This window comes from Ranitomeya variabilis, chromosome 8, assembly GCF_051348905.1.
Source record: "Ranitomeya variabilis isolate aRanVar5 chromosome 8, aRanVar5.hap1, whole genome shotgun sequence".
Classification (NCBI taxonomy): domain Eukaryota; kingdom Metazoa; phylum Chordata; class Amphibia; order Anura; family Dendrobatidae; genus Ranitomeya; species Ranitomeya variabilis.
Window position 1 is genome coordinate 168,325,440 of NC_135239.1, and position 27,565 is coordinate 168,353,004.

The 27,565-nt window shown below is 43.1% G+C and overlaps 1 protein-coding gene across 6 annotated transcripts in view; it reads left to right on the forward strand.

The window, feature by feature from the left end:
* The window catches only part of GRAP2 (GRB2 related adaptor protein 2), a 378,673-nt gene that overhangs the window by 112,051 nt on the left and 239,057 nt on the right, over positions 1 to 27,565 (forward strand). The window contains exon 1 of one of the 6 annotated variants that reach the window (XM_077278044.1): positions 13,599 to 13,697. The exons of 4 other annotated variants lie outside the window; for them this stretch is intronic. The gene's annotated coding sequence lies outside the window, so the exon portion shown is untranslated. Of the gene's footprint in view, positions 1 to 13,598; positions 13,698 to 27,565 lie in introns of those variants that run through there. One more of the 6 variants, XM_077278042.1, reaches the window with a different exon arrangement.

A 27,565-nucleotide genomic window follows, 5' to 3' on the forward strand; every position in this document is an offset into this window, starting at 1 on the left:
CTAACTCTGCTTGGATTGCTGGCCACAATTCTAGAGCTGTGTGACTGTGATCTCCAAGGCATATTCATTTTAACACTGCCTGATTGTGGTGAGCCTTGGCTGCGCAGTACAGAGGTGGGGAATTCACTCAGCACTGCTGGAATGCGTGTTTCATTAAGGGAGAGATTGAGCGACAGGCCCAAAACATCACTGCTCTAGAGGAGATCTGCATGGAGGAGTGGGCCAACCATACCACCAACAGTGTGTGCCAACCTTGTGAAGACTTACAGAAAACGTTTGACCTCTGTCATTGCCAACAAAGGATATATAACAAAATATTGAGATGAACTTTTGTTAATGGCCAAATTCTTATTTTCCACCATATTTTGGCAAAACAAATCTTGCCAAATCAGAGAAGGTGATTTTCTGGATTTGTTTTCTCATTTTGACTCTCGTAGTTGTGGTCTACCTATGATGTCAATTACAGGCTTCTCGCATCTTGTTAAGTGAGATAACTTGCACAATTGGAGGCTGACTAAATACTTTTTTCCCCACTGTATGATCGTAATAGTCCGATAGTTTCTACAGTTGGTAGTATATCCCTTCTTTGGAACAGTAATAAGCACTGATCATTTCCAATCCTTGGGCCATTTACCAGTTGTCGTTATCTGTTGATACAGGCATGTGATGACATCAAATGCTGCTTCAGAAGACATTATTAGCTCTATTGGAATATTGTCACATAAGTAGCATTTTGTTTTTTGGAGAAACCACTTATTATATTCTGTGCGTTGAGCTGTTTAGATTGTTCTTGTTTTATTAGTTTATTGTAATCACTAAATAGTTTGTAATATTGCAATACTTGCAATATTGCTAATAAACCTAATCTGTAATGGTGGGATATAATAATTTTCATTACAACTGCACCTTCTCTTCTCACAAATTAGTTATTTTCTATACCAACAACCCCCATACCCTCCTTACCGCTGTTAAGGACATAGACATACTGGAAGTTGCAGTTTCATATGGTACAATTGTGTATGCCAGGGGCTGGCCTAACATTGCATTCGATCATTGTACTAAGCTTGATGTTCTATTCATGTACTGAACATGTTTCTGGCACTGTATTCATGTACTGATGGTGAATCTGCTGATCTATTTCTGTACTGTTGGAGGTTGTAGTGCTGCATTCATGTACTGATGGTGGATGTGATGCTGTATTTCTGTACTGTTTATGGCTCTGGTGATATACTCCTGTACAAATATATAAACAAGGGACGTCAGTAAATTATCATGTGCAGCGACTCAATAGCATAGACTTAACATAGGAGAAACAAGAGATAAACAATAGCTGAACAAAAGAAATACCATAAAAATAGTACATTGGAAATATAGAATCCACTAAAAGATCATCATAAATAATGGTACAATAGTTGTAATTAGTGACTAAATACAAGGTGCGACTAATATTCCAGGTTCACTGGGCGGAACATTCAATGACATATAGTTGCGGTACTTTGTAACCTATAACCTCTATGCACATGCATATCAGTACTTGGTTCCGATGTGCATTAGGTATATGTATTCCAGTGATGCACCATCACCTACTAAACAGCACATCGTGCCCCAATATCCCGCAATACTAAACATGTATATAATATTATAAGGGAATTATTTACCCATAGAAGTTTGTAATAGTCCATCCAGGTCCTGGATATGTGCCCCGACGCGCGTTTCGCGTTGGTATGTGACCGCTTCCTCAGGGGGTGTGGCTAATAGGGATCACCATCCATCCTATATAGTGACTAGATCCGGTCATGTGACGTTTAAATTAGTGACCGGTGCGCTAACGTGAACCGCAGAGAGACGCCGTCACTAGCTTCCAAGCCTCCCTCCCAGCAAGAGGTCCCCATCACGTGAGCGGGTCGGCGCCACGCCCACACCACGCAACAGGGAACCGTCACTAAGAGACAGGCCAGGAACAGCGAACGACGTATATCAGCGCATAAAGTGGCAAGTGCTTTGTGCAAATGAAGAAAGTATCCATACAGAAGAATATTATATAAAGTGAAGTAAGTGTTAAATGGTTACTGCGCAGAAATGTATCGTAGCATGCATAATCTTAATGCATCACAGCCCAATCCCACTACCATACAACATCCAGAGAGTGGCGTGGCGTGGCGCCGACCCGCTCACGTGATGGGGACCTCTTGCTGGGAGGGAGGCTTGGAAGCTAGTGACGGCGTCTCTCTGCGGTTCACGTTAGCGCACCGGTCACTAATTTAAATGTCACATGACCGGATCTAGTCACTATATAGGATGGACGGTGATCCCTATTAGCCACACCCCCTGAGGAAGCGGTCACATACCAACGTGAAACGCTCGTCGGGGCACATATCCAGGACCTGGACGGACCATTACAAACTTCTATGGGTAAATAATTCCCTTATAATATTATATACATGTTTAGTATTGCGGGATATTGGGGCACGATGTGCTGTTTAGTAGGTGATGGTGCATCACTGGAATACATATACCTAATGCACATCGGAACCAAGTACTGATATGCATGTGCATAGAGGTTATAGGTTACAAAGTACCGCAACTATATGTCATTGAATGTTCCGCCCAGTGAACCTAGAATATTAGTCGCACCTTGTATTTAGTCACTAATTACAACTATTGTACCATTATTTATGATGATCTTTTAGTGGATTCTATATTTCCAATAAACTATTTTTATGGTATTTCTTTTGTTCAGCTATTGTTTGACTCTTGTTTCTCCTATGTTAACTCCTGTACTAATGATGGTTCTGGTGCTGTATTCATGTACTGATTATGTTTTTGGTGTCTATGTACTGATGGTGGTTTCCGGTAATGCATTCTTGGATTGATGGTGGTTCTAATGCTTAATTAATGCAGATGTACTAATCTTTAATTTATTAGATTTTATACCAGATCTCTATATGGTCAGTGTGCTGTACATTGTACACATGGACAAACAGCCATCTGAACTAGGCTATGTATGTCAGTTAAACAAGTATTTGACTAAAGCCCCCATACACTTTTGATAACTGTCCAATCATTCAGCTGGCAGCTATCTTGCCCAACTCTGCCATTCATAAAGGCACAGCACTCCTGTGTTGTCTTTCAGAAAGCCACTGTCGCACATCTCTGATGGCAACTTATATCCTAGGTAACAAAAGGCTTTGCAGTATGAAATCAGACATGCCAAATCCTTATCTCCCCTGATGATTATCAGTCAGAGCTGAAATTGTTGATATTGGCAATTTTGGCCTTAATAGTTAAGGCCCTCATACTCATTATACTATCGAAAAGGTATGTGTCCTTTTTAGGGTTTGTGGACACGACCTCTGCAAACCTGGTAAGTTTCTCAGGTGGAATATACTTCAGAACATGCCAGCATCTTTTGTTCTGAAATGCCTTTTTACTTTATATTTAAATTGTTTTAGATAAACAAGTGAACAGCTTCCAAGCGGACAGAAGATTAGTCAGCTCACTTCTTTTAATCACTTTGGATCTTTGGAATCTGTAGAGGTTAAAAGAAGCGGGTGGGTGATAAATACAGAAGTGGTGCATATGTTTCTGTTATACTTTTCCTCTATTTGTTCCACTCCTGGTTTTGGCTTACAAATACTGGTGTAAAATACTGACCAAATACTGCTAGTGTGACGGCAGCCTAAGAAGCCGTCATATTTCTTTACTGACATGACAAAATTAGAGCATTGTTTTCTTAAAGCTCTTGAGATCCCACAAGACTCCAGAGGGGCATAAAATTGATGAAGGGTTATCACTTGGTTTCACGAAATATTAAACTCTATCAGTAAATATAATCTATTTTGATAAATTAATCTGAACCTACCACATTTATAACCATTATATGGCTATTTTATAAGGAAAGCATATTGTGGTATCTTAGTTACTGCGTCATAAGGTGAGTTGGTTCACGAGGAAAGTGAATTAATGCTGCTTAACAAGGAAAAGCTCAAAAAACTCATAATGTTCCTGATATAAGAATGCCAAGCCTGTCTCTTGGAAAGAGATACTTTGTTCAAACTGTTCTCAATTTCCCTACAGCATTATGGCAGGAAAATTGAAATATTAGTTATTTTACATAAAAAATAATAACCATCAAAGTAATGTATATTTGTTCCAAATGATTCCCCAAAGTATGCTCTTTGTTGCTGCTGTGTGCTCTGGTTAGTATATTAAAGGGGTTCTCCAAGAATGATATAAAATGGAACCCCTGACATAATTCAAACTTCAGCCCATCCTAGTCATTGCAAATGTGGTCTGCAGACTGAAGATGTAAAGCTCTTGAGACATGTGTCTTAATGGACAAGAGATGTATCGCACATTCCTCACCGGCAGGCAGGAGCATGGCTGCAATATGTGAAGCAATATGTTTTAGCTCACATTGTGCTCAGTGAGAAGATCTTCAGCTTCATCTTCCTCTTTTGTCAGCCTAACAGCTTTATAGCACAGAGAGTGACTGAGTGAAAATGGAAAGCAAATAAACATTGAGGAGGATGAAGCTGAAGATTGTGCACAGCAAGGAAGAAATATTTCTTCACATATCACAGCCGTGCTTCTGTAGCTCTTTTCATTTGAGGCACACATCTCAGGAACTGTATGTCTTCAGCCAGCAGCCCATGCTGACATATGAACTTGATGGGCTGAATTTGAATTATATCAGGGACGCCATTTTATCTCATTGTCAGAGAACCCTTTTAAGGTCCTGATGGGTCCTCTGTAAGTTTTTAGAGTATTATGGAAAAATGTATAATGTAAATAAAATCTCACTAGGCGACAAACAATTTATAGGACTGGGCACATCAGGTTAATTGCTTACTGTCCTCCCAATGTAATGAATTAATCATTGAAATTCCAGTATAATATTATCACACTCCTAAAAACAGATACTATACAATCCATATATTTACTGTTCTTTGAGATTTATTAACACATGTAAAACATCACAAATACATGGTATCTGCTATTATCACTCTAAGGCATCGGCTGTGATATGCAAATGACCCTCGACTCCTGCTCTGCTGTGGGCGTGATCCGAGTGTCCGTGCCCTGTGTTCCGATCTTCTAGCATGTGAGAATCAGAGCACAGATGTGGAGGAGATGGAGAAAGTCATTTTTTTGTCTCCTCTGCTGCCGACGTCGTCAGGAATTGCACTGCACTTGGTGCAATGTTTCACATGCATCCATAGACGTGCTATCCATTTCTTGGGTGCAATCAGCATGAGAAAATAATCGCAGATTAGAGCTGCACCATAAAGATTGGGATGAGTGCAATGCGATTTTTTTATCGGATTGCAATCATCCAATTGCATCGCAAGTGGGAATGAGCCCTGCAGCACCCAGTAAAGCAAGTGATACATTGCTGGAATCAGGGTCTTTGTCCCCACATCATGCTGCTCTGAGTTGGGGTAGCAAAAACCTGGTGATGCATTGCCTTAGAGGAGTAATAACATGGAATGGTAAGTGGTGTGGATCACCTCCATGGGGCCGTGGGGTACTCGGTACCGGGTCCTGCGGTTCACAGGGGGATGTCACGGAGGCTGACCCAGTCCGTGGCCCTGGGACGTCACTGTAAAAGGGAAAGGTCTTTAAAGGGATAGAGTTTATGTTTGTGACGCCACCTGTGGTATTCGGTCAGGATGACCGACGCTGCTTTAAGGGGTCCGCTGGGGTGATGTTATGGCAGCTAGATGGTATACCTTCCCACAGGTGAAGTATGTCCCCAGGGCTTCCCGGTGTGTAGATGGTGGATGGTGAGAGGCGCAGTGAAGAACGAGGACACAAGGTTGCAGTCTCTTTACCTTTACTGAAGACTTCAGCATCCATAGTCCAGGGCACCAGATCACAGGGCAGGCAGAGTCTGGCCGGTTTGGAGACAAGTCCAAAGTCCCCTTGTCCAGGTGGAAATCAGTAGCCTTCCCTTATGCTGTAGTGGTGTAGTCCCTTACTGCCTAAGGCTTCACATAAGGTCCTCACAGATGTAATGTCTTTCTCTCTGTCCCCCATATAGGATAGGACAAACCCGTATGACTGGTGGCTTGAGGCTGTTTATAGGGACTCTAGCACGCCCCGGCCTCCAAAGGTTGCCACTGTGCCTCCTGGGTGAAGGGCAGACAGGTAACTTGCAATTAGCTGTCCTGCCAGTCTCTGGAGCAAAGCATAAAGGTCCTTACTCCCTCGGTGTTCCGGCTACCGGGCTTCTGCACCTCAGAAGGAGGTAACCTGTGTAGGGCTGGTTCCCTTCTGGTATCCTCTCCTTTGCTACGACTTCCTTCACGCACGCTGCAATACAGTTCTGCCTTCTGTGTGTCTCTTCCTAGGAGCTGCAGCTCTGAGGGCATGCACAGCTCTGTCTCCTTTCTCCTTCATTCACTGACAGGATCCTACCCCTGTCAGGGACCAACTAACTGAGCTGAGCTCAGCAAGCAACTAACTTTCCCTACAGGCGACCAGTTTTACCTATGTGGGGAGTGACCTAATAAATAGAAGCAAGAGCTCCCCCTGGTGGCCTGGAGTGTGAAATGTGTTGCATGTTTGTGATACCTGGATGCGGTTATCCTTCTTTGCCTCCAAATGTAATATCACTCTCCACGAGAGGAAAGCAATACCACTGCGACGACCAGGACCCTGGGGCGCCGCAGGTGCATCTGAGAAAGTTCAGTGCCAGAAATCTTGTGTATTGTACAGACATGTTTTCATATATGCATGTGTGAGTGGTGTGTGCACCAAGTTTTTTTTGTATGATTGATGTGTGCAGTATTTGACCTGTGTTTAGATGGTATATGTGCAACATTTATTGCATGCATGTATTTGAAATAGTGTGTAGTAGTAGTATTATTATTATTATTATTATTGTTTATTTATATAGCACCATTAATTCCATGGTGCTGTACATGAAAAAGGGGTTACAAACAGAGTTACAGATATAATTTACAGTAAACACGTTTACAGTGACAGACTGGTACAGAGGGGAGAGAGGACCCTGTCCTTGCGGACTTACATTCTGTGGGATAGTGGGGAAGAGACAGAAGGTCAGAGGTGCTGCAGCTCTGGCGGTGGTGAGGCAGCTGCTCTGGCGATGGCGAGGCGGCAGAATGGTTATTGCAGGCTGTAGGCTTTCTTGAAGAGATGGGTTTTCAGGTTCCGTCTGAAGGATCCGAGGGTGGTGGATAGTCGGACGTGTTGAGGCATGGAATTCCAGAGGATGGGGGATATTTGGGAGAAATCTTGGATGCAGTTGTGTGAGGAATGAATAAGTGTGGAGGAGAGTAGGAGGTCTTGGGAGGATCGGAGATTACGTGAGGGAAGGTATTGGGAGATTAGTTCAGAGATATAGGGAGGGGACAGGTTGTGGATGGCTTTGTAGATCAGTGTTAGTAGTTTGAACTGGATTAGTTGGGGAATTGGGAGCCAGTGGAGAAATTTGCAGAGGGGTGAAGCAGGGGAGTAGCGAGGAGAGAGGTGGATTAGCCGGGCAGCAGAGTTAAGGACAGACTAGAGTGGTGTAAGAGAGTTAGCGAGGAGGCGACAGAGGAGGGTGTTGCAGTAGTCGAGGTGGGAAATGATGAGGGCATGCACAAGAGTTTTGGTAGATTGTAGGCTGAGGAAGGGATGGATTCTGGCAATATTTTTGAGTTGGAGGCGACAGGAGGTGGCAAGCGTTTGGACGTGCGGTTTGAAGGACAGGGCAAGGACATGGGATCAAGTGCACAGGTGGTGATGTGCGATTTGGAAAAGAGGCGAGTAAGCTCTCCTTCAGTGATGTTGGAGAGGGAGGTTATTAGGGAAGGGCAGAGGTCTGGTATATGGAGTGGTTGGGGTGGTGGAACAGTTAGGGTTTGCCTTGTTTGGTCGATCTTGTTTTTGAAGTAGGTGGCAAAGTCCTTGGAAGAGATGAGGGGAGTTGGAAGTGGCAGTGGTGGGCGGAAGAGGGAGGTAAATGTGCTGAACAGTTGTTTTGGGTTGTAGGATAGTGAAGATACAAGGTTAGTGAAATAGGTCTGTTTAGCAGAGGTGAGGGTTAATTTGAAGTCAAATGTAGCTTGTTTGAAAGCAGTGAAGTCGTCTGGCAGGCGTGTTTTCTTCCAACGCCGCTCCGCAACCCTGGATGCTTGTCAAAGTTTTTTTGTGAGATTGTTATGCCAAGGTTGCCTATTGGTACATCGCACTGTGCCATGCATGAGAGGGGTGACTGAGTCTATGGCTGATGTGAGGGTGGAGTTATAAAAAGCGGTGGCGCTGTCCGTGCCGTGGAGTGAAGATATGGAGGACAGAGGTAGAAGAGAGTCTGAGAGTCTGTGAATGTCTAGATGTGCGAGCTTTCTGCGAGGATGTGGTAATGGCTGGACATGGGGGGCGGGTGAGGAGGACAAGGATGAGAAGGTGAGTAGATGGTGGTCAGATAGGGGGAAGGGAGAGGTTGTGAGGTTAGATAATGAACAGAGGCGGGTGAAGATGAGGTCTAGTGTATGTCCGTCTGTGTGGGTGGCTGTGGAGGACCACTGAGTGAGTCCAAAGGATGAAGTAAGGGCCAGGAGCTTGGAGGCTGCTGGCTGGCGGGTGTCAGTAGGGATATTAAAGTCACCCATGATGATGGTGGGGATGTCAGCAGAGAGAAAGTGAAGGAGCCAGGTGGAGAATTGGTCGATGAAGGCAGTGGCTGAGCCCGGTGGTCGGTATATGACAGCCATTTGGAGATTGGAGGGAGCGTAGATACGGACGGAGTGAACCTCCAAAGAAGGGAGGATAAGGGAGGGTGGGGGTTGGATAGGGTTGAAGGAACAGTTTTTAGAAAGAAGGATACCCACTCCTCCACCATGTCTGTTGCCAGAGCGAGGAGTGTGGGTAAATTGGAGGCCACCATAACTCAGTGCAGCAGGGGAGGCCGTGTCAGGGGGCATCAGCCAGGTCTCAGTGAGGGCCAGAAAGGAAAGGTTGCGGGAAGTGAAGAGATCATAGACCATGTGGAGCTTGTTGCAGACAGAGCAGGCATTCCAAAGTGCCCCAGAGAGAGGAAGCAGGGGGGTGGGTGTCAGTGGCACAGATTTTAAGTGTGAGGGGTTGCGATAGTTTCTCATAGTGTGAGGAAGATAGGGGTGAGGATTAGTGATGAATGAGGCGGGGGGGGCAGAATTGGGAGGATGTGTCGCCAGCAGTGAGAATAAGCAGAGAAAGAAGCAGGTGGGTGAAGGAGAGTGATTGGCTTATATTATATTTTGGTGGTAGAGGTCTGAGGTTAGAAAGCAGGACTGCAGATGGAGCGAGGTGTGTATTTACAGTATACTTCCTATGTAGAAATAGCCTATATCCAGCACTTATAGCATGTGTCTTATGTGCAGTGTAAGGTGTGCGTGTGTGTGCCACATTTGTGGCATGTGTCCTGTGTATATGCTTGTATGATTGGTGCAGCGTTAGTCCTACTGTTGAAAAAAGGTCCATTACTACTGTTTTTTGCTTCCAGTATGCAATGAATTAGTTTCCAACTATTAGTATCCTTTTAAAATAATCTTAGAGCTCAAGACAGGTTAACTAATCCAGTCTCTGCATTAGACAGGTGCCCAGACTGCTGCTAATGGCTTTGGATATGTGCCATCTGGTGAAATGTTTTGTAAAATCAATTAAACCGCATTTTACAAGCTGTTTCTACCCTTGCGAGAGACTGGCACTGCTCGGCTGGCACATACAGCTTGGACGATTTACTTGCCCTCAATTATTCCCCGTGGCATTACATGGCCAAAACTGAAAACAAAGCAATTCATTTGAACAGATGTCAGCAAATAAAGGTACCTCAGCCACCATCCATAATCAAAAAGCAACAAAGGAATGGTCAGATGAAAGAGAAGACCAAGAAACGGGAGAAAATTCCACCACATTATAGTAGACGTTCAAGAGGAAAGCTTTGCACTTATCGCACTTTTATCTGCTTAACTTTTTATTTATGTGCAGCATGTATACCAACTTAATCCAAGCTCAATTTTTTTGTTTTTTCTTTGTATTTTTGCATTCGGTGCAAGCCGGGGTGTGGCCTCCCTATCCTGAGCTGAAAATTTCACTTGAAGGCTTCCCCAGACTGGTGTCCATAGATCAGCACCGGTCCTTCTTTTGTCTGCCCTTATTCACACATTGAGGTCAACTCAGACACATGGTAAGGTTTTTAATATTAGACAGTGTAGGACCGTCCTGATCTGGGACCACCTTGACGATGGTGGGATGACTTTTATGCTATTTTTGATCAAAAACAGTATTACTAAGAACCCTGAGTTATTTAGATGCACTTTTGCTTTTTACTTATTTAGTTACAGCAGGATTTTTTGTTTATTGTGTTTCTTGTAGGTTTTTTTAACCTTTTATTTGTAGAGCACCATTATGACATAAGATCTGCAGAAGATGTATTTGCCGAGACATAAGTATCTGTTTGACTTTTCACAATTTCTCATTTATATAGTAGTTTGTCACCATGTTCAAAGTTAGATCTAACAATGGCCATGAGCACAATATAGCTGTCAGGCTTTAGAACCCAAAAGACTTGATGTTTTCACCTCCATCATCTCTTAGTGGCACCCAGTGAACACCATGGTGCCAATTACAGAAAAAATTGTACAGGTTGACAAGACTTTGGGTTTATTTCAAATAAGTGAGAAGTGACAAGCCAAGACAAAGCTCCGTCACGGGTCTGTTATCCATAGTGTTGGCCGAGAAAGTGTAACTACTCGCTACTGATTTGCAACTACTACATGACCATGGTTCTTACTCAAATAACTTTAATGCAAAAATGATGTGTCTGGGCTAAAAATAAAAATAAATCTTGACCTAATTATTAAAGACAAAATTACTTTAGTTCTAATTGTGAAAGAATAGCCCATTGAAATGAAACATATTTAGAGGGGCTTCCATGAATGTATCAAATTCATACAGGAAAAAAATTGTCACATACTGAATCTTATTGTATTTTGACAGCAGTTCTTGTAAGGGAAAATATATTTGTAAGGATACACCTGATGGATGCACACAGCGTTTTTTAAATTTTGGCAAATCCGACAAGTTTTTCAAGCAGAAGATTCTTCAGGAAAATGCTTGCTGTATTTTTCTAAAGCGTATTCTTGGCCGTTTTTTGCAGAAGCAATAGAACTGCTTAGGTCACTTCTTTGAATTGTTTAGCAGCCTTGGAAATCTGGAGCGATGAAAGAAGCTCAAAAGACAGAACATATGCACAGCAAGTCGTTTTTACAGTGCAGTGCACATGTTCATTATTTGCAGCATTTCTTTAGAGCTTTTCCTGAAGGACCATAGAGTGTGTGAGTACTTTTTTATTTTAATATTTTATTCTACCAGCCTGAGCATGGCAAACCCGGGCAAGTGTGTGGCCCATTGTGCCTGTACAACTTCACAACTGAGCACCTTTCCGGCACTGGGAACCGCTGATCTCTGGGAGTGCTGGGTGTTGCACCATCACCACTGATCAGATACTGATGACCTATCCTAAGTATAGGTCATCAAAGTAACATCCCAGGCAACTCTTTAAGTGAATAGATCTTTCCCATACTAAAATATTTCAGCATATTGTCCTGTTTGAAAAGGATCACAGATTCAAGGAGGTATAAGATTAGAGGAATCATTTTTTTTTTTTACTATTTAACACTAGGGATTTAGTTTTTCTTGCCGCAGCTGAATGATTTACATCTGTTAGCCAGCATAAGTACATGTGGGGGTTGCCTGGTTGCTAGGGAATCCCCACATGTACTTATGCTGGCTATCAGATGTAAATCATTCAGCTGCGGCAAGAAAAACTAAATCTCCGAGCACTAAAAAATACTCGGAGGACCCCCGAGCGTGCTAGAGAAATCTCGTGTAACGAGTATATTCGCTCATCACTATTTAACCCATTACTTGCCAAATTAACAATTTTCATTTATTTATTTTTTTCAAATGACAGATTTTTAATGATTTTGGGTCCTAAAGAATCAGAAACATAATTTGCTACATTTTTACAAGTACGGATTTTTCAGAAAAGGGCGTCCCAATATTCAATTAAAAATGACAATAACATGATTTCCTGTTTTGAAAACATTCATTAATTGGACCTAATTATAAAAATTATAAAATCTTAGTTGCTAGAAGCAAAAGATTAGGCGTCCGAAAAAAAAGGGCATTGGTAGATAAAGGGTTAACACCATTTGGATTTCTGTTCGCATGTTTAAGGACATTATATGCTAGAGCAAATTGTTTCTTTCAAAACTACAACTTGGCAGGCATAAAACAGCTGTCACGCAGGTATGTCGATTGAAAGAAAAATATGTCTCTTAAAGGACTGAAAGAAAAACTAAAGCATAAAAACCAAAAATTTGTTTAGTCAATTGCTATTCAGTTCTCTCGCCACTGGATGAGCACTCATGACATTGGCTTGGGCCAGTTGCAAGAGGAAATGAAAAATCATACTGTGGCATCTGTCAACTTTATAACAAAAACAATTTTTTCAACTTACGATTGTATGGTCCACTGCACTATTTCAACAAATGGTATCCAGAAAAAAGTGACCCACTGTGACTGTCATCCAGCAGCCCGCATAAACCTGAAGCTGTCTCTGGTTTCCATGTATCCGAATTACAAGATTCTAAATCACAATGTAGTCTTATAATAATCTATACAAATAGTTAATAATGTTTGCCAATATGGCTCATTGTTAAATCTGCCTAGTTTTGCGCTTATCACCACCTGAGGATGCCACTCCAGGCTCTCATTAATGTCCAGTTTCAGTGGATCGGTGCTTTTGAAGCTCAACTGCTTCTAGCTGAGCATTGGAGTCTCCCTCAGCTGTACATTGGGTCTGCTGAACTTCCACCACTGACCACTGGGAGTATTCTACATTGAGAATACACACTATTCCTCTCTGCACTGTATGGACCTGTACTCGTCTGCTTGAAAGATTTTGTCCTGCCATCTACATCAATACAGTTGCATATGTGTTTTTACATAATTGCTTTGTTAGCTGTTTTTTGCAGAGCTCAACAGTCCTGCACTCTGCTTTGTTTTGCCTTCACTATGAAAATTAAACTAACAAGGCACACAAGAGTTGAGACAAGCAGGGCTGAGCTATGTTTTATATCTACTGCAAACAGATCAATGATGCAAAACTGCAAATGTCGCTTTGACGAAGCATATGGCAGAAGATCTGTCGCCATATGCATCAACAGAATGGCATTTGCAGTTTTGCATCATTGATCTATCTGCAGCAGGTATAAAACATAGGTCAGCCCTGCTTGTCTCAACTCGTCTGTGGAATGTTATTTCAAGTGGAGTGGTAAGAAGTAGAACAGAGTGGAGTGCAAGAGAAAAACTGTTGCGATCTACTAGAAACGCGCAATGATGTAAAAACACACATGCAGCAATAATGTAGATGGCAGAAGATAAAATTGGTCAGGTAGAGTTGTATACAGGACGAAACAGCGCACAGAAGAATTTTAAACCTGTGTATTCCAAGCGATGATGATGATGATAATGATCTGCCAAATAACTGTGGTGGAAGCCTGTGCTATATTAAACATTCATTAGTCACCCAGCTTCCAGCACAACTCCGAGTCACTAGCGCACAGAGGTGGTGCTAATCAGGAACACACAGGAGAAAGAAGAAGGTGTCTGCAGCACTGAGGAGAAGCAGTGTGCAGTAGGTAAGAGTCATTTTAACAGTGTAAGAATTAGACTGCCTGTCCAGCTGTGAAGCTGGATTCACAGAGGAGCAGTTGGAGATAAAAAAAAGACTCAAGTACAAGAAAGAATCTTGATGGTGGGCTTAGTCTGTATATTAAGAAGTATGCATTTATGGCGCTTTGAAAAAAATAATGCAATTCTTGAAATAAATTGTGAACCACCTTTAAAATTCTTTGAAAATCTATTTGAAGCAAGCTAGGGTGTCTGCAAGATAGGGTGTCTGCAAGAATACAGTAGTTTTCATTCTTACCAGATCCTAACATATTTTTGAACTAAACTGTACAAAACCGAAACTTGATTTGTCATTTTTTATCTTTTGCCACCCACAGCTATCTAATTCATACCAACAATTCACAACAACACATTCAGCATAAATGCTGGGAAAATTTCTAAATGTGTTAATGTGGTTTAATGAGTATGAAATACTATATGCAAAAAAGACATATCCTTCAGGCACCTCTCGTAGGTATTCATTGACGTATCTTTTTTGAAAAGCCCTGTAGTACATCTGGATTATATGTGGGAAAAATCTGTTCTGAAACTTTCCCAACGAGTATATCAAATATGGTGTCACTTCTGTATGTCAGTACTGAACCTCCCCACGCCTCTGGTTTTATATGGAGGCATACAGAGTATTTTACTGGGAGACATAAAAATACCATCTATATATAGGATGATGTATTACAGAGCTAGATGGCAGTACATTGGGGCAGCACATGGAGTGTAAAAGATATAGTATACTACTGCCATAGCGATACCACATGAGTCTGTCCAGCCTCTGTGCTCACAGCTCTGCTCACCGTTAAAGCAATTACCTGGACTTTGAAGTAAAATGTCCCCCATGTTAATAGTAACTTTTACATCGATGAAAAAAACTAAGCGCACCCTCTTAAAATTCTATGGGTTTACGTATCGATACATAATGCAAAAAGATTGTGTCCTTAAAAAGTCTTAAAATTGGGTAACTACAACCTGAGATGCACAACACATGACAAATTAGACCGGGTCTTTAATTAATTAACAATTACTAGACCTAAAAGCAGAAGTTCGTGAAAAATGAAGAACACCCTGTTGTGAATTCTGCTCTTGGGCTCCCTCCGGTGGTTGTAAGTGGTAGCGCTGCTGTCTCTGAATCGCAGCATTTATCAGGTGTGTTCACTTTTTGCAATTGTGACTGGGCTATTTAGTCTTGCTTCACCCTTTAGTCAGTGCCAGTTGTCCATTGTTCCTGGAGGATTCACATCTCTGCCTGGTCTCTCCTGCTTTGCAGTTCATTTCAGCAAAGATAAGTTCTGGCCTTGATTTTTTCTTGTCCACATGCTGTGGCCTTATTGTTCAGTTCTTTTCCATGTTTTTGTCTTGTCCAGCTTGGTCTGTATAAGGATTTGTTTAGCCAAGCTGGTATCTCTGGAGATGCAGATATACCCTCCATATCTTTAGTTAGCTGTGGAGATTTTGTATTTTGAATCCTAGACAGGCCCGATGGTCCCTGTTTTTCTCCCGTTTTTATTTTGTGGTCTCGTATCTTCCGGGTTCTAAGAATGTTAAGGCTGATGCCCTCTCTAGGAGCTTTTTGCCTGATTCTCCTGGGGTCCTTGAGCCGGTCGGTATTCTGAAGGAAGGGGTGATTCTTTCTGCCATCTCCCCTGATTTACGACGGGTTCTTCAGGAATTTCAGGCTGATAAACCTGACCGCTGTCCAGTGGGGAAATTGTTTGTTCCTGACAGATGGACTAGTAAAGTGATTTCGGAGGTTCATTGTTCTGTGTTAGCTGGTCATCCTGGGATTTTTGGTACCAGAGATGTGGTTGGTAGGTCCTTTTGGTGGCCTTCTTTGTCACGGGATGTGCGTTCTTTTGTGCAGTCCTGTGGGACTTGTGCGCGGGCCAAGCCTTGCTGTTCCCGCGCTAGTGGGTTGCTTTTGCCTTTGCCGGTCCCTGAGAGGCCTTGGACGCATATTTCTATGGATTTTATTTCGGATCTTCTGGTTTCCCAGAGGATGTCAGTTATCTGGGTGGTTTGTGACCGGTTTTCTAAGATGGTTCATTTGGTACCTTTGCCTAAGTTGCCTTCCTCTTCTGATTTGGTTCTGTTGTTTTTTCAGCATGTGGTTCGTTTGCATGTCATTCCGGACTATATTGTGTCCGATAGAGGTTCCCAGTTTGTTTCTAGGTTTTGGCGGGCCTTTTGTGCTAGGCTGGGCATTGATTTGTCTTTTTCTTCCGTATTTCATCCTCAGACAAATGGCCAAACCGAGCGAACTAATCAGACTTTGGAAACTTATTTGAGATGCTTTGTGTCTGCTGATCAGGATGATTGGGTGGCTTTCTTGCCATTGGCCGAGTTTGCCCTTAATAACCGGGCTAGTTCTGCTACCTTGGTTTCACCCTTCTTTTGTAACTGGTTTTCATCCTCGTTTTTCTTCGGGGCAGGTTGAGCCTTCTGATTGTCCTGGGGTGGACCCTGTGGTTGACAGGTTGCAGCAAATTTGGGCTCATGTTGTTGACAATTTGGTGTTGTCTCAGGAGGGGGCTCAGCGTTTTGCTAACCGTCATCGGTGTGTTGGTTCCCGGCTTCAGGTTGGGGATTTGGTCTGGTTGTCTTCCCGTCATGTCCCTATGAAGGTTTCTTCCCCTAAGTTTAAGCCTCGGTTTATTGGCCCCCCTTATAGGATTTCTGAGATTATCAATCCAGTGTCTTTTTGTTTGGCCCTTCCAGCCTCTTTTTCCATCCATAATGTTTTTCATAGATCTTTGTTGCGGAAATATGGGGTGCCCGTTGTTCCCTCTGTTGATCCTCCTGCCCCGGTGTTTATTGATGGGCAGTTGGAGTATGTGGTTGAGAAGATTTTGGATTCTCGTTTTTTGAGGCAGAAGCTTCAGTATCTTGTCAAATGGAAGGGTTATGGCCAGGAGGATCATTCTTGGGTTGTTGCCTCCGATGTTCATGCTGATGATTTGGTTCGTGCCTTTCATTTGGCTCGTCCGGATCGGCCTGGGGGCTCTGGTGAGGGTTCGGTGACCCCTCCTTAAGGGGGGGGGTACTGTTGTGAATTCTGCTCTTGGGCTCCCTCCGGTGGTTGTAAGTGGTAGCGCTGCTGTCTCTGAACCGCAGCATTTATCAGGTGTGTTCACTTTTTGCAATTGTGACTGGGCTATTTAGTCTTGCTTCACCCTTTAGTCAGTGCCAGTTGTCCATTGTTCCTGGAGGATTCACATCTCTGCCTGGTCTCTCCTGCTTTGCAGTTCATTTCAACAAAGATAAGTTCTGGCCTTGATTTTTTGCTGTCCACATGCTGTGGCCTTATTGTTCAGTTCTTTTCCATGTTTTTGTCTTGTCCAGCTTGGTCTGTATAAGGATTTGTTTAGCCAAGCTGGTATCTCTGGAGATGCAGATATACCCTCCATATCTTTAGTTAGCTGTGGAGATTTTGTATTTTCTGTGGTGGATATTTTCTAGTGTTTTAATACTGACCGCATAGTACTCTGTCCTATCCTTTCTATTTAGCTAGAAGTGGCCTCCTTTGCTAAATTCTGATTTCAGTCTGTGTATGTTTTTTCCCTCTCCTCTCACAGTCAATATTTGTGGGGGGCTGTCTATCCTTTGGGGATTTTCTCTGAGGCAAGATAGATTTCCCTTTTCTATCTCTAGGGGTAATTAGTCCTCCGGCTGTGTCGAGATGTCTAGGGAGCGCTAGGTACATTCCACGGCTACTTCTAGTTGCGGTGTTAAGTTCAGGGTCTGCGGTCAGTACAGGTACCACCTTCTCCAGAGTACGTCTCATGCTGCTCTTAGGCCACCAGATCATAACAACACCCCACAAATCTATAGCTTATAAGACTAAATTTTGCAGCAGTAACTTTCAGTACTCACTTTCTTTATGACTTTATGAGTTTCTCATCTAGTTCCGGAGGAACTTTGGACAGATCTTTTCTAAAATGTTGCTTTAAGAGGACAAGTCACCACATCAAACGTTTTCTATCTTCACTTATTTTTATTCCTACTGCTCCCCTGAATATTCAGATTTTTTTTTCCTTAAATCCCGTATATGGTTCCATAGATACAGCTCTTTTATTTAATGACACTAATATGCAAATTTTTCTTGGTCGTAACTAGTGATGGGTGAACCCCTGGATGTTCAGATTTTGCAGGTTCGGACGAACATCTAAAAAAAAGTTTGGCTCGGGTACAAGAGTGGTACCTGAACCTGAACCCTGACCCCATTCAGAAGAATGGGGAGCCCGAACATTCATTGTTTGCCTTTCGGTCATCTGCATAACAGCATTAAAAACATGGGCTCTGATTGACTGTAAGATCATTACCATTGGTCAGAGAGCTGTAGTTCCCATACTGTCATATCACAACGTGAGAGAGCAGCTGTGACCAGTGGTAAAAAATTTACCTCTAGTCACACATGTCGGCTGATGAGGGAGTACTACTCCCATCAGCCTACGCCTGATGTTGCTGAAAACAGTGAGAGCAGGCGCCGCTGATGGGAGTATTCAGCATCTGTGCTTTAAATAAATAAATAATAAACAAAAATGATGTTGGGTCTCCTATATTTTTGATAACCAGCGTTGGCAAAATTGACAGCTGTGGGCTGCAATCTTCAGCTTGTAACAAGGTGGCATGGGGTGGCAGCCATGGGTAAGTCCACTAAGCAACAGTCAGTGAGCACCCCGGCACCTTGGTCATGAAAAGTTAAATACAGTTCCTTGTACAGCATGTGTAACATGCATCACAGAACACTCTCAAGTTCTGTCAAATTCCTTACGGCTGCTATCACATAGGCTCTGCAAATCACTTCAGAGAAGAGGTCTTTATCCAACAGTTGAACTTTAATTAACAGTAAAGCATCCAACAAATCAGCAGCACAGTTCACACAGAGTGGCATCTCCTCACTCTCCCTGTCCTTCGGACAGACCTGATTTTTCCTGACAAATTCTTCCATCCCCTGCACTTACTTTGTTCCACATGTGCTCCGGCCCACCAGTTCTACTCATGTCCAAGGTCTAATTCACTCCCCATAGGCAAACTCTATATAGTATAATGCACTCCCCATAGGCAAACTCTGTATAGTAGAATATCGATATCTAGCTGATACAGTTGAACTTGCGATGATGGAGGGGGTACTGTTGGCACTGGGCCCTTCAGCCTGCTCCAGGGCACCATAGAAGCTGGGTGGTATAACAAGGAGATCGATTTTTCCTGCTCTGCCACAGAATGTAACTGTATCTGCGTGCTGCGCAGGCTGATACAGTTACCGTGGCATAGCTCCAGGCAGGCCCCTCAGAGTGTGGCGACCAGGGCGACCGCCCCCTCTGCCCCCCAGTGGCTATGCTATTGCAGTAATTGAATCTCTCTCTGTATCTAATACAAGCTTGATTTATGCGCAATCTTCCTTGCAGCCATGTCCTTGCCTGTAAAATAGAGAGTATTCCAGTGCAATTAAAATCTACTCAAATATTAAAAAATCTGCATTTGCCTTAATGCATAAAATATCAGTAACCTATTTGAGAAGTAAATATAAAAAATGAAGACAAAAACAATCTTCCAATATGTGATGGTATACAAAATGGAGACCAAAATCATTAATTATCCCAGCACTCAAAAGAGAGAAACAATACTGAAATGAACCCCTTTTCGAAAGTAACATTTTCTGTTTTTGGAGCTTTCCATTTTTTACTTACCTTCTTCCGAGAGCCATAATTTTCTTTTTGGTCCACATACCCATATGAGGACCTCATTTTTGTGACCTGAATTGTAGTTTTGAATGACACAATTCACTTTAATATGTAATTTACTGACAAACGTGAAAATAAATCCAAGTGTGGTAAAATGGCGGAAAAAAATGTAATTCCAACATTGTTGTTTTATGCTTTGTTTGCTGTAAAAATGGTCAGTACGACTATCCAGGTCAGTAGGAGTATGACAATACCAAATGTATAAGGTTCTTTTTTTAACATTCTGGAATCTACAAATAAAATCAAAGCCTTGTAAAAAAAAATTGGTTTGTGTCACTTTTATCTCAGACATATATCTTTCTTTTTATTTTTCCATCAATGGAACTGCGTGAGGGCTTGTTTTTTGCATGCTACGCTTCCATTTTTATTGATACCATTTTGGCATGCATGTGACATTTTGATCATTTTATATTTTGCATTGTGCAGATTGCAGAGTAAGAGAAAAAAAAGCCGTTCAACTTTTTCTTTTGTGTCGTTTATTGTATGGTTAAAATAATTTTATAGCTACATAGATTGGACATTTACAGACAAAGCATTACCAACTTTTTTTTAATGGTAAAAGGAAAGTGATTTCAACTTTTGTTTTTTATATACTGTATACTTTTTCATTTTTAAAACTTTTTTAAAAATGTTACTTTATTTTTTAGTCCATTTTCACCAAGTTGAAACTGTGATCACTTGCACACTGATACTGTATGCGGTAACATCATAATACTACAGTATATAGTTAACTGCCATTTTTCAGCAGACCACCCCAGGCTGCCATCGTAACCCTCCGGCATACAATTGCATCTTTGGGGGCTGTTGGATACAACTATGTACGTACACTCTGGCAGTTTTTGCAATTTAAATGCCGCTAACAGCGATTGACTCATATATATTTGAAAAAATATATATTTAATTAAATAATAATCTTTATATAGCGCTAACATATTCCGCAGCGCTTTACAGTTTGCACACATTATCATCACTGTCCCTGTTGGGGCTCACAATCTAAATTCCCTATCAGTATGTCTTTGGAAAGTGGGAGGAATCCAGAGAGCCCAGAGGAAACCCATGCAAACACGGAGAGAACATACAAACTGTTTACAGATGTCCTTGGTGGGGTTTGAACCCAGGACTCCAGCGCTGCAAGGCTGCTGTGCTAACCACTGCACCACCATGCTGCCTCGGTCTCCCACCTCAACGCTATTTTTTCGCCTTGGTAAATGACCCCTCCTTATCCCCTCCATATTATGGTTTGTGCAGATGACTGTACAACTCGGACAAGTGCTATCCATCGGCTGTGCAGCATGGGCGATTTGACACCGGGTATTGGACGGCACTTGCCTATTCAACTCTATGGGTTCCTGGAAAAAATTGGACCATACTCAGATGACATCGGAGGGCAGTCCAATTTTCACGGACTGACATTATTGCCACCTCAAATGTTCAGTATTTGGTCAGTATTTTACATCAGTATTTGTAAGCCAAAACCAGAAGTGGGTGACAAATGCAGAAGAGGTGACGTGTTCCTATTATGCTTTTCCTCTGATTGTTCCACTCCTGATTTTGGCTGAGTGTAGCATAAATTCATTTTTCCTTCTAGGCTTCTTTCCTCTATATGTGAATTTAATTTTCAAATGACAAATTCACTTGGTGGAAGACCTTTAAAGAAGTCATGTCCTTTAACCCAGTTAAAGTGTTAGCCTCCATCATTGCTGTAAAATAACATTATTTTACTTACTTCAAACTCAGTCTGTACATTTATTTGTGCAGCGCGTACACTCCTCTATTAATCCAGAGATCTGCCACATGATGAACTCACGTCCAAGCCATGAGGGCAAATAAAAGGATAAAGTCAACAGACACGAATTCATTTGTACCGAGTTTATACTTGTGTGCATTGCAACAAATAAACATAGAAGATCTGTGGAAAATATTTATTTTAGGATGAAAAAAGTCAATTGTTTTATAAGGATCTGTACAATGGTCAGACATAAGTAAATTATTATATATACGAGTGGATTGATCCATAGAGGAGTCACATTTCTTGAAATTTGCAGCATCAAAGAGCGTGCTAACGTCATTTTGCATTGTTAACCCCTTTACCCCCAAGGGTGGTTTGCACGTTAATGACCAGGCCAATTTTTACAATTCTGACCACTGTCTGTCATGATTCTCAATGGCGAGAGAACATAGCCCAGCATATATGAGAACTAGCTCTTGGAAGATGGAAACTATACTGACCATGAACTAAACCTGCCGCACAACTAGAAGTGGCCGGGTAGCATGCCTACGTTTTTTATCCCTAGATGCCCAGCGCCAGCCGGAGAACTACCTAATCCTAGCAGAGGAAAAGACAGTCCTGGCTCACCTCTAGAGAAATTTTCCCAAAAGGCAGACAGAGGCCCCCACATATATTGGCGGTGATTTTAGATGAAATGACAAACGTAGTATGAAAATAGGTTTAGCAAAATCGAGGTCCGCTTACTAGATAGCATGAAGACAGAAAGGGCACTTTCATGGTCAGCAGAAAACCCTATCAAAACACCATCCAGAAATTACTTTAAGACTCTAGCATTAACTCATAACACCAGAGTGGCAATTTCCGCTCACAAGAGCTTTCCAGACACAGTAACGAAACAGCAGCTGTGAACAGGAACAAAATGCAAAAACACACAAGGACAAAAGTCCAACTTAGCTAGGAGTTGTCTAGTAGCAGGAACATGCACAGAAGGCTTCTGATTACATTGTTGACCGGCATGAAACTGACAGAGGAGCAAGGTTATATAGCGACTCCCACATCCTGATAGGAGCAGGTGAACAGAGGGGATGATGCACACAAGTACAATTCCACAAGTGGCCACCGGGGGAGCCCAGAATCCAATTTCACAACAGTACCCCCCCCTCAAGGAGGGGGCACCGAACCCTCACCAGAACCACCAGGGCGATCAGGATGAGCCCTATGAAAGGCACGGACAAGATCGGAGGCATGAACATCAGAGGCAGTGACCCAAGAATTATCCTCCTGACCGTATCCCTTCCATTTGACCAGATACTGGAGTTTCCGTCTGGAAACACGAGAGTCTAAGATCTTTTCCACAACGTACTCCAACTCACCCTCAACCAACACCGGAGCAGGAGGCTCAACGGAAGGCACAGCCGGTACCTCATACCTGCGCAACAATGACCGATGAAAAACATTATGAATCGAAAAGGATGCAGGGAGGTCCAAACAGAAGGACACAGGGTTAAGAATCTCCAATATCTTGTACGGGCCGATGAACCGAGGCTTAAACTTAGGAGAAGAAACCCTCATAGGGACAAAACGAGAAGACAACCACACCAAGTCCCCAACACAAAGCCGAGGACCAACACGACGACGGCGGTTGGCAAAAAGCTGAGTCTTCTCCTGGGACAACTTCAAATTGTCCACCACCTGCCCCCAAATCTGATGCAACCTCTCCACCACAGCATCCACTCCAGGACAATCCGAAGATTCCACTTGACCGGAGGAAAATCGAGGATGAAACCCCGAATTACAGAAAAACGGGGACACCAAGGTGGCAGAGCTGGCCCGATTATTGAGGGCGAACTCCGCCAAAGGCAAAAAAGCAACCCAATCATCCTGATCCGCAGACACAAAACACCTCAAATATGTCTCCAAGGTCTGATTAGTCCGCTCGGTCTGGCCATTAGTCTGAGGATGGAAAGCAGACGAAAAAGACAAATCTATGCCCATCCTAGCACAGAATGCCCGCCAAAATCTAGACACGAATTGGGTCCCTCTGTCAGAAACGATATTCTCCGGAATACCATGCAAACGAACAACATTTTGAAAAAACAGAGGAACCAACTCGGAAGAAGAAGGCAACTTAGGCAAGGGAACCAGATGGACCATCTTAGAGAAACGGTCACACACCACCCAGATGACAGACATCTTCTGAGAAACAGGCAGATCCGAAATAAAATCCATCGAGATGTGCGTCCAAGGCCTCTTCGGGATAGGCAAGGGTAACAACAATCCACTAGCCCGAGAACAACAAGGCTTGGCCCGAGCACAAACGTCACAAGACTGCACAAAGCCTCGCACATCTCGTGACAGGGAAGGCCACCAGAAGGACCTTGCCACCAAATCCCTGGTACCAAAGATTCCAGGATGACCTGCCAATGCAGAAGAATGAACCTCAGAGATGACTCTACTGGTCCAATCATCAGGAACAAACAGTCTACCAGGTGGGCAACGATCAGGTCTATCCGCCTGAAACTCCTGCAAGGCCCGCCGCAGGTCTGGAGAAACGGCAGACAATATCACTCCATCTTTAAGGATACCTGTGGGCTCAGAATTACCAGGGGAGTCAGGCTCAAAACTCCTAGAAAGGGCATCCGCCTTAACATTCTTAGAACCCGGTAGGTAAGACACCACAAAATTAAACCGAGAGAAAAACAACGACCAGCGCGCCTGTCTAGGATTCAGGCGCCTGGCAGACTCAAGGTAAATTAAATTTTTGTGGTCAGTCAATACCACCACCTGATGTCTGGCCCCCTCAAGCCAGTGACGCCACTCCTCAAAAGCCCACTTCATGGCCAAAAGCTCCCGATTCCCAATATCATAATTCCGCTCGGCGGGCGAAAATTTACGGGAAAAAAAAGCACAAGGTCTCATCACGGAGCAGTCGGAACTTCTCTGCGACAACACCGCCCCAGCTCCGATTTCAGAAGCGTCGACCTCAACCTGAAAAGGAAGAGCAACATCAGGCTGACGCAACACTGGGGCGGAAGAAAAGCGGCGCTTGAGCTCCCGAAAGGCCTCCACAGCATCAGGGGACCAATCAGCAACATCAGCACCCTTCTTAGTCAAATCAGTCAATGGTTTTACAACATCAGAAAAACCAGCAATAAATCGACGATAAAAGTTAGCAAAGCCCAAAAATTTCTGAAGACTCTTAAGAGAAGAGGGTTGCGTCCAATCACCAATAGCCTGAACCTTGACAGGATCCATCTCGATGGAAGAGGGGGAAAAAATGTATCCCAAGAAGGAAATCTTTTGAACCCCAAAAACACACTTAGAACCCTTCACACACAAGGAATTAGACCGCAAAACCTGAAAAACCCTCCTGACCTGCTGGACATGAGAGTCCCAGTCATCCGAAAAAATCAGAATATCATCCAGATACACAATCATAAATTTATCCAAATAATCGCGGAAAATGTCATGCATAAAGGACTGGAAGACTGAAGGGGCATTTGAAAGACCAAAAGGCATCACCAAATACTCAAAATGGCCCTCGGGCGTATTAAATGCGGTTTTCCACTCATCCCCCTGCTTGATTCGCACCAAATTATACGCCCCACGGAGATCAATCTTAGAGAACCACTTGGCCCCCTTTATACGAGCAAACAAATCAGTAAGCAGTGGTAACGGATATTGATATTTAACCGTGATTTTATTCAAAAGTCGATAATCAATACACGGCCTCAAAGAGCCGTCTTTCTTAGACACAAAGAAAAAACCGGCTCCTAAGGGAGATGACGAAGGACGAATATGTCCCTTTTCCAAGGACTCCTTTATATATTCTCGCATAGCCGCGTGTTCAGGCACAGACAGATTAAATAAACGACCCTTAGGGTATTTACTACCCGGGATCAAGTCTATGGCACAATCGCACTCCCGGTGCGGAGGTAGTGAACCAACCTTGGGTTCTTCAAAAACGTCACGAAAGTCAGACAAAAATTCAGGAATCTCAGAGGGAATAGATGATGAAATGGAAACCAAAGGTACGTCCCCATGAGTTCCTTTACATCCCCAGCTTAACACAGACATAGCTCTCCAGTCGAGGACTGGGTTATGAGATTGCAGCCATGGCAATCCCAGCACCAAAACATCATGTAGATTATACAGCACCAGAAAGCGAATAACCTCTTGGTGATCCGGATTAACACGCATAGTCACTTGTGTCCAGTATTGTGGTTTATTACTAGCCAATGGGGTGGAGTCAATCCCTTTCAGAGGTATCGGAGCCTCCAATGGCTCCAAATCATACCCACAGCGTTTGGCAAAGGACCAATCCATAAGACTCAAAGCAGCGCCAGAGTCGACATAGGCGTCCGCGGTAATAGATGACAAAGAACAAATCAGGGTCACAGATAGAATAAACTTAGACTGTAAAGTGCTAATTGAAACAGACTTGTCAGGCTTCTTAGTACGCTTAAAGCATGCTGATATAACATGAGTTGAATCACCACAATAGAAGCACAACCCATTTTTTCGTCTAAAATTCTGCCGCTCGCTTCTGGACAGAATTCTATCACATTGCATATTTTCTGGCGTTTTCTCAGTAGACACCGCCAAATGGTGCACAGGTTTGCGCTCCCGCAGACGCCTATCGATCTGAATAGCCATCGTCATGGACTCATTCAGACTCGCAGGCACAGGGAACCCCACCATAACATCCTTAATGGCATCAGAGAGACCTTCTCTGAAAATCGCCGCCAGGGCGCACTCATTCCACTGAGTAAGCACAGACCATTTGCGGAATTTTTGGCAGTATATTTCAGCTTCATCTTGCCCCTGAGACAAGGACATCAAGGCCTTTTCCGCCTGAAGCTCTAAATGAGGTTCCTCATAAAGCAACCCCAAGGCCAGAAAAAACGCATCCACATTGAGCAACGCAGGATCCCCTGGTGCCAATGCAAAAGCCCAGTCCTGAGGGTCACCCCGGAGCAAGGAAATTACAATCCTGACCTGCTGTGCAGGGTCTCCGGCAGAGCGAGACTTCAGGGACAAAAACAATTTGCAATTATTTTTAAAATTTTGAAAGTGAGATCTATTCCCCGAGAAGAATTCAGGCAAAGGAATTCTAGGCTCAGACATAGGTGCATGAACAACAAAATCTTGCAAATTTTGTACCTTTGTGGCGAGATTATTCAAACCTGTAGCTACACTCTGAAGATCCATTTGAAACAGGTGAACACAGAGCCATTCAAGGATTAGAAGGAGAGAAAGAGAGGAAGGCTGCAGCATAGGCAAACTAGCAAGTGATTCAATTAAGAGCACACTCAGAACTAGAGGGAAAAAAAAAAAAAAAAAAATTGTAGCAGACTTCTTTTTTCTCTCCTTTCTCAGCCAGTAATTTAACCCTTTTTTGGGCCGGTCAAACTGTCATGATTCTCAATGGCGAGAGAACATAGCCCAGCATATATGAGAACTAGCTCTTGGAAGATGGAAACTATACTGACCATGAACTAAACCTGCCGCACAACTAGAAGTGGCCGGGTAGCATGCCTACGTTTTTTATCCCTAGATGCCCAGCGCCAGCCGGAGAACTACCTAATCCTAGCAGAGGAAAAGACAGTCCTGGCTCACCTCTAGAGAAATTTTCCCAAAAGGCAGACAGAGGCCCCCACATATATTGGCGGTGATTTTAGATGAAATGACAAACGTAGTATGAAAATAGGTTTAGCAAAATCGAGGTCCGCTTACTAGATAGCATGAAGACAGAAAGGGCACTTTCATGGTCAGCAGAAAACCCTATCAAAACACCATCCAGAAATTACTTTAAGACTCTAGCATTAACTCATAACACCAGAGTGGCAATTTCCGCTCACAAGAGCTTTCCAGACACAGTAACGAAACAGCAGCTGTGAACAGGAACAAAATGCAAAAACACACAAGGACAAAAGTCCAACTTAGCTAGGAGTTGTCTAGTAGCAGGAACATGCACAGAAGGCTTCTGATTACATTGTTGACCGGCATGAAACTGACAGAGGAGCAAGGTTATATAGCGACTCCCACATCCTGATAGGAGCAGGTGAACAGAGGGGATGATGCACACAAGTACAATTCCACAAGTGGCCACCGGGGGAGCCCAGAATCCAATTTCACAACAACTGTCCCTTTAGGAGGTTATAACTCTGGAACGCTTCAACGGATCTTGGCGATTCTGACACTGTTTTCTCGTGACATATTGTACTTCATGATAGTGGTAAAATTTATTCAATATATCTTGCGTTTATTTGTGAAAAAAACGGAAATTTGGCGAAAATTGTGAAAATGTCACAATTTTCCAAATTTGAATTTTTATGCCCTTAAATCACAGAGA